The sequence below is a fragment of the Protomyctophum bolini genome (genome assembly GCF_963924005.1).
Source record: "Protomyctophum bolini genome assembly, chromosome: 21".
Lineage (NCBI taxonomy): Eukaryota > Metazoa > Chordata > Actinopteri > Myctophiformes > Myctophidae > Protomyctophum > Protomyctophum bolini.
In genome coordinates this window covers 8,321,334-8,328,735 of record NC_137882.1, presented here as the reverse complement: position 1 = coordinate 8,328,735, position 7,402 = coordinate 8,321,334, and the positions used below count along the sequence as shown (strand labels likewise).

Sequence of the window (7,402 nt, the reverse complement as noted above, 5' to 3'; positions counted from 1 at the left end):
CACACCAATCCTATAGGACAGACAGGGGACAGGCCCAGAGAGAGATGCGTGCACAGTGCGCGCGCACACACACACACACACACACACAACTGACATTTCGTCTAAATGCCTTAAACACGTTGTTACTTGTTATTGAAGAAATAGTTTGCAATTGGCAGTTATTTTGTTACGCAAATTAGGAGGTTAAAAACTAAATGCTTTGCTTGGGAACCATGTTTTTCAGATTCGGCACCTTTTGAATTTTGTTTAAATAGCCTTCCTAATGTTTACCCCCAAATGCTTCTACCTTCTTATAAAATGCCCTTTTCATAAAATCCACCTGTCAATTGCGTATCAGAGTGATACTTTAACCAGGACTTGTACATGAGATCATATACATAACATTTGTATTTTAGATGTCAGCTTTTCTTGTCTTGTTGTAGTTATTGTAGAAGCACCCTTGAATTCTGTAAAACTAGAGCGGTGCCCGTTCGGCACTGCTGTACTTGGAAACGATGAAAGTTGGAAATGCATGCCCCACCCAGACATTATGTCTGTGTACCTTTTTATGCCCATATACTGTATGGAGTTCTTTGTCAGGCATGCCTGAGTCTATGCAGAGACGTCAGAACAGGCCAGCTCCATATATGGACACTGGGCAGGGGCCCTGTAGCTGTCCAGAGCCCGGGCAGAGGCCTTTTGGGGCCGGTTCTGGACAACCATGGGTCCGACCAACACTACTTCGGGCACTGCACCCTCTGCACCCTCGGGTGGGGCGAACAGTTCTCGTTCTCGAAATGATTATTATTTAAACTTGTGAAATGGGACTGCACAATGAGTACTTTTAGTACCTTTTGTGGCTTTCGCCTTTATTTTATATTTTTTATGGAGGGACAGACAGTAGACAGTAGTAGGAAATGGGGAGAGAGATGGGGGGTAAGACATGCAGTAAAGGCCGTCGGGATCGGGAGTCGAACCCGCGGCACACTGCCAGACTGGATTACCTGCAGCCAAGGTGCCTGGACCGCTGAGCCATGGCCCAGAGACTTTTAGTACTATATTTTGATGCCGATACCTTTGTACTTTTACTCAAGTACATTTTGAATACGTTTTTCTTTTTTTTAACCTTTCTGCCTTTATTTATAGATGGGACAGGAAAACGGGGAGAGAGAGAGAGAGATGGTTGGGATTCGGGGAAAAAATCACACTGTCAGGCATTAGAGCTTATATAGCGCTAGGCCAGTGTGGCACTTGGAGCGTCCGCTAGGCCAGAGGGGCACCCCCAGGATGGTTACTTTTGAGTAAAACGATGTGCGTACTTCTTCCATCACTGCACAGAGCACCTCCGTCCCTCCTCAGATCCGTATAGCGGAGCAGAGCACCCTAAGGCTCACCAGGCCTCATTCATCACCAGTGACATTTTAATAAGAGGTGCGCGTGACGGCTATGTGGCTCATCGCTGCCTCGACGAAGCAATTTGCTTCCGTGGCATCCGTAGTTCCTCCCGTATCTAAACATGCCCGCTGTAATCAGGCCAGCGTGCATGCGGCTGCCAAAGTGTACATCTACATTTCATTAGCATAACAGTTTTGGCAGCCTCGTGGCGTTCATATATATACCTGCACATGATAATTTTCAGTGCTGGAGTGGAGAGAGAGAGAGAGGGGGGGAGAGGAACAGAAAAAGATGGATGAAGCCCCGGTCCCTGCCGGGTGTGCTCAAAGTATGGCGGTGAGCGAGCGAGCCGCGTGCAGCCAATAGAACATATGATGGATGTCACGGATGTTCCGTCCGGGCAAATATCGTAGAATCAGCAATAAAACGGCACAGCACACTTCTCGTGGCTCTGATCTATAAAATCAGCCACAACCCATCTGTTTATGTCTATTTTATGTATCCCGCTGAAAGCTTTACTACTAGAAAGTGGGCCTAGCATCCTGTTTCTCTTCCCTCCTCCCCCCCCCAGGGCCTGCTGTGGTCCAGCAGCACACTGGCCGACAACGTGGAACCGGAGAGCGGTCTGCAGTGTCTCTGCTGGGGGTCTTCTGGGAGGATTTTGGCGGAGGACACCTAAGCCAGGAGGACTGCTGCGGCCAGACAGGACTCCTATGCTGTAGATGGATAGCCTGCCCTGCGTCCTCCTCGAACCCGTTCCCAGGGTAAGCTGCAGTGTTGATTTTGTCCACTGTTAACTATATGACAAAAAGTGTTCGTCGACAAAAAATGTTCACGGACGAAAACCAAATAAGAACTAAGCTATGATGACTAAAACGAAGACTACCGGTAAATATATTGACAATTTTGTCAACAATGGAGAACTAAAAGTCTTTTAGCCTGGTTGCGGACGGGTGTTAGGCTCTGAAAGCTAAAGAGTGAATAAAACTAGAGTCGTCTAATTATTTCTGAAACATATTACATTTTAATCAAAAGAATATAACCATAACTAAATCAAAATGTGCTGTCAAAACCAACACTAGTAAGCTGTGTGCCACCAGACGGTTCTAGTTACGCGTTTAGAAACCTAGCGGAAATACACAGCGTGTAATATATTCATGCCGTCATTCATAATGAATAACTCTCGCATCGCAAGCACAATAGCGGCGGCAGTCGTCGAGTTGGACACCTTGCTGACGGAATTAATTATGACGGATGCTTTTAGAAGTCGCTCGCCTGCAGTGGTTTATTTATTCCCTTTACGGCGAACAAGCTATTTAGACTTTTTTTTTTTTTTTCTTTGTTTATTTTTTCATTCTGTTTTTGAATAATAATGTGTGGCCTTATATGCCCGCTATTATTCTCTGCAGTATAACACGTTTCATAAGAACACAAAATGTGCTTTTCAAGGTGCTTTTTCAGTGCACTGCTGTATTTCTTCATGTAATGATGACAGGTACGCTCATGAGACTTTAAGAAATTATGATCATTTCCTGCAGGCAGTGGATTTCTCCTCTCCTCTCCTCTCCTCTCCTCTCCTCTCCTCTCCTCTCCTCTCCTCTCCTCCTCACCCCCCCCCCCCAACCCCGCTGTTGTACATCTTCTCCTCTTTTTTGCTGCTGTAGCAGAACTGGACTTGATGTTCAGTACTTATGACACATCTCAGTTGCCCCCTCCAGGGCAGCCTCCTCCTTCCACAGCTTGCTCTGTGTGTGTGTGTGTGTGTGTGTGTGTGTGTGTGTGTGTGTGTGAGAGATATATACAGTGAGAGAGAGAAGGACAGGAATAAGTGAGTACTGTTCTGGCAGCAATCAGATTTGTGCATCTGTTTGACTATGTTGCGTCACCTTTTCTGTAGTGTAAACATAATGATCCACTCTGTACTTTGACTGCAGAGGGGAGTTTATCTCCCTAGTGAGTGAGTATGTGTGCGCGTGAATGAGTGCGCGAGTGCCTGCGTGCGTCTGTGCGCGAGTGCCTGCGTGCGTCATGTGCGCGAGCCGTGCGTACGTCCGTCCGCCCGCGTTCTGCTTGCGTATGTGGAGGGGGTCACATGCTTTCCCCGAGTCTGTCTGCTTACCTGATGGTTGCCATGGGAACAGCCAGACGGCAGGCAGTAGACTCAGGGGGGGGGGGATTGTGGGAACACGGAGAGGAGGTTTTCGGGGGCGAGGAGGAATCTCTCTGGATTTCTGGAGACTGGGTTGTTGTGTCTGTGGCTTTTAGAAGAGACAGCGTTTCATCTTTTGATTTAAAGCTTTTCCTTCGGCACCTTTTTCTGATTTTCTGGGGCGCAAAAAAAAAAAAACCCTTTCTTCTCTCTCCCTCTTGTTGAACCATAAAATAAAAAACAGACCCTTTTAACAATAGCTCATAAAATATGACTATATTTTATTATACGAATATTTGTTTTTAATGAATGTCCTGCTGTTTGCATGTGCGTTTGTGTGGTAGCAGCTGAGAAATTAAAGGAGGGTAATTTAGCCAAAAGGCAGTTGGGTTTCTTTATTTGGCCAGGTGCTTGAAAAGCGCCTGGACTACATTTGCTACTTCGCTACTAGCGACCGTAAAGACGACCTTAGTAGACACTTTTTCATGATTGGCTGCCTCTAGGCTGCCTCTAAGCATTACCTATAAAACCCATAGTCTGAACGGCATACAACCCATACTCTGAATGCCGCAACGTGAAGCCGTGAGCTGAGGCAGAGGCTGAGGCACACAAACTGATTATAGATGTTCATAAACGATCGAAAATATGAATGCTTTTTGGATCATATATCGTATAAATTAAAACGATAGCAATGTAAGCTAGCAAAGTGAAGCAAACTATTTCTCAGTTTTTTTTCCCCTAATTTTTTCCGGGGGGGGGGTTGTGTGTGTGTGTGTGGGTTTCAAAGTAAAAGCGGCCATGTCTTTCCGGCACCCCAGAGCTCCTATTTTGAAGGAATCCCGGGCGCTGATTGTGTTAAAGACATTCTTGTGTAATTTAAATGAGTAGATACACATTTGTCTTTGACGGCAGGGTGTCGCGGCACAGCAGAGGTTAACATTAACACACGTACGCTTGGCTCTCTGTGCTCTCACACTGCATGGCACACGACTGATCATTTGCATTCCCCTCGAGGAGGAAACAGAAACGCACTGTTGTCCTGCGAACCCAGCCCCGTCCGTCTACTCTCTCTGTGTCTTCAAGACTTCCCCGAGGCGCCCGCAATGCATGCCTCTGAGTTGTAAACAAGCGAAGCGTTACTCTCCCGTATAGCTAACAAAATGCCGCCACGCTGAGCACTTAAATCTTTAAATTGCGCCACCTCCTCCGGTTTATTACGCTGACACTCAAATAGCAAAGATGTTCCCAGCTTTTATCGCACCAGTTGCACACACACTTCTCCCTTTTGTGTTTTGCCAGCTGCCCCGGGGAGAGGTGTATGTGTGTGTGTGTCCTGTGTCTCAATGTGTACGTATATTTATGACCGAGGCTAATTGTGTTCTCGCATCTCTCTCACCAGTGGTGGAAAAAGTACTCACATTTTGCTGAAGTAAAAAGTATACCGATACTGCTATGCCTGCAGAAACACTCTTTACCAAGTCTGGTGCATAAAATGCACACGCATTGTGAGCTTGTATTTTCAAATAGCCCATGCTTTAATAGGGGCTGAAGTGGTAAATGTACAGGTATATGTATGTAATATCAATAATCCAAATCTACAAAGTAACTAGTAGAAACTATTGCTATTTTCTAATGGCCGAAATATATATAGGAAGCTGCTACTGTCTGTTTTGTAATAATAATAAAATAAATCTACAAAGTAACTACTAACTAACGTTTTCAAATAAATGTAGCGGAGATGAAGTGGAGTAGAAGTAAAAGTACTGGAAATTGGAAATAAATAAGTACAAATACCTTGAAATTGTTCAAAAAGTACAGTACTTTAAGTACATGTACTTAGTTACTAACTTACTTTCCACCAAGGCTATCTCCTACATCTGGAGGGAAACATGGAGTCGGGGAGTCGGATCACACGTCTTCGACCCCACGACGACCCCCCCTACACACACACACACACACACACACACACACACACACACACACACACACACACACACACACACCCTCCTCCCCCCCTCTTGTCCTCTGTTTCCCTGTGTCTCCGACTCTCCGTGCACTCGCTCACCCCTCCCTGTCCCACCCAGCGACCCAACAATGCCCTGCAGGGGTTAAACCTGGGTGGAGTGGTAGAGGGGAGGGGGGGCAGGCAGGCAGACAACAACACAGCACAGACGACAACACAGACATACAGACAGACGACAACAACAAAACAGCACAGACGACAGACAGACAGACAGACAGACAGACAGCGAATCTGTCTGTCTGTCTGTCTGTCTGCCTGCCTGTCTGTCTGTCAAACAGTGAGCGAGAATGTGTGTCTGTGACCACAGTGCAAATATGTGAGGCAGTCCAGTCCGTCTCCGCTGCCAGACAGTCACTTACATAAAAAACACAGCTCCCGTTCACTCGCCATTCACACTCACATGGTGGGCCATGTGAGAGATCGCCTCTGTCTCTCTCTCTCTCTCTCGCTGCCACCGCTGTCTTGTCAGACGCTCTCACAGAGACATCCCAACACGCGTGCGATCTTCAACATTCATTCAGCCCAAGGACCTCCTAGCTCAGAGGTGCATGAAGCCGGGACCCCCTCACCCACCCACTACATATTGTATCAAATTGACTCGTAGATTAAACCTTTTTCATAGATTTCATAGATAGCTTCATAGACAGCACTGTCGGTGTGTATTGGATTCGTGTTGATTTGTATTTAACAACTTAAACCATCAGTACTTGGTAAACTTGATCACTCTGTTGGTCTGCTCGTTATTCCCCTCTACGCCAAACCTCTTTGTCTAAAATAGCTGATCTACAGGCTCACAACGTCTCGCGTATAGCTATAGGGTTCTCCTGAGAATATAGATGCTAAAAGGTAAACGAAAATCACACTCGTGTGAAGTGAGGGGCGCCTGGTAATGTTTCTTTAAATGTCCTAAACAATCATTAAAAGTCCAGAGACTTGGCTGCCACTCTGTTTGTTTAAAGTGAATAGTTTATACATAAACATTACATTTTGACTGCTTGTTGTGGGATTCTTTGTGGGTTTTTTTGTCCTTTTATTTTTGTCTTTTTCCTTTCCTTTTCCTTCCTTTTTTACACACCATTATATATTATATTCTTATTTTGACCATAAGACCCATTTTTCTGGTTGCCAAGTCTCCAGATTTTCTTCAGTATGACACTGATTTACTACGATGCTATGGCATATGATATTGCATTTCTGGTAATATTGTCCACTAATTTTTAATGTCCGTGGCAAAAAATGTCCAAAAAATGTCCACCACAAGCCAGCATGGCGATGACCCCTGCCCACAACCCCCCACTCCAATCCCCCCCCAACCACACCCCCGCTCTGAGCCGGGGGGGGGGGGTGTGTGCGTGTGCGCGTGCGTGTGTGCGTGCGTGCACGCCGCTGAGCGGAGCAAGTTGTAAAGTGCTGACTAAGTGCAAATGGGCCTGGCCGCCGTGTGACGTCATGGTCACCGTGACAGACTCCAATCCAATAGAATCCACTGTATTTATAGATTTAAAACAACGTTGAGACAAAGAACAGTCATAAATACATTTGCGTTAATTCCACCCCCCCCCCTCTTCTGTGGCATCTATCTTCCAACGCTGCGCCACTCCACGCCCCTCGCGCAACATTGATCTGTGCTCTGGCACCAATGTAGGCTTCTCTCACCACCTTCAAAAGAAAATCCCCCCCCCCACCCATTTTCTTTTCCTACATAAAAAAAAAGAATTTCAAAAGAATATTTTTTTACATAAAAACATTTTAAATATATATATATAAAAAAAAGAAACAAATGAAGTAGTGAAAATAGCCGATCTACAAGCTCGCAACGTGGCACGACGCGTTGCGTGCTCGTACTGTATAGATCT

At 45.8% G+C, this 7,402-nt stretch overlaps 1 protein-coding gene across 1 annotated transcript in view; it reads left to right on the top strand.

Moving 5' to 3' along the window:
- The first annotated feature begins 2,088 nt into the window (after nt 1–2,088).
- Nucleotides 2,089–7,402, top strand: part of csrnp1b (cysteine-serine-rich nuclear protein 1b) — a 110,103-nt gene continuing 104,789 nt past the window's right edge. The window contains exon 1 of the mRNA XM_080793936.1: nt 2,089–2,138. The gene's annotated coding sequence lies outside the window, so the exon portion shown is untranslated. The remainder of the gene's footprint in view (nt 2,139–7,402) is intronic.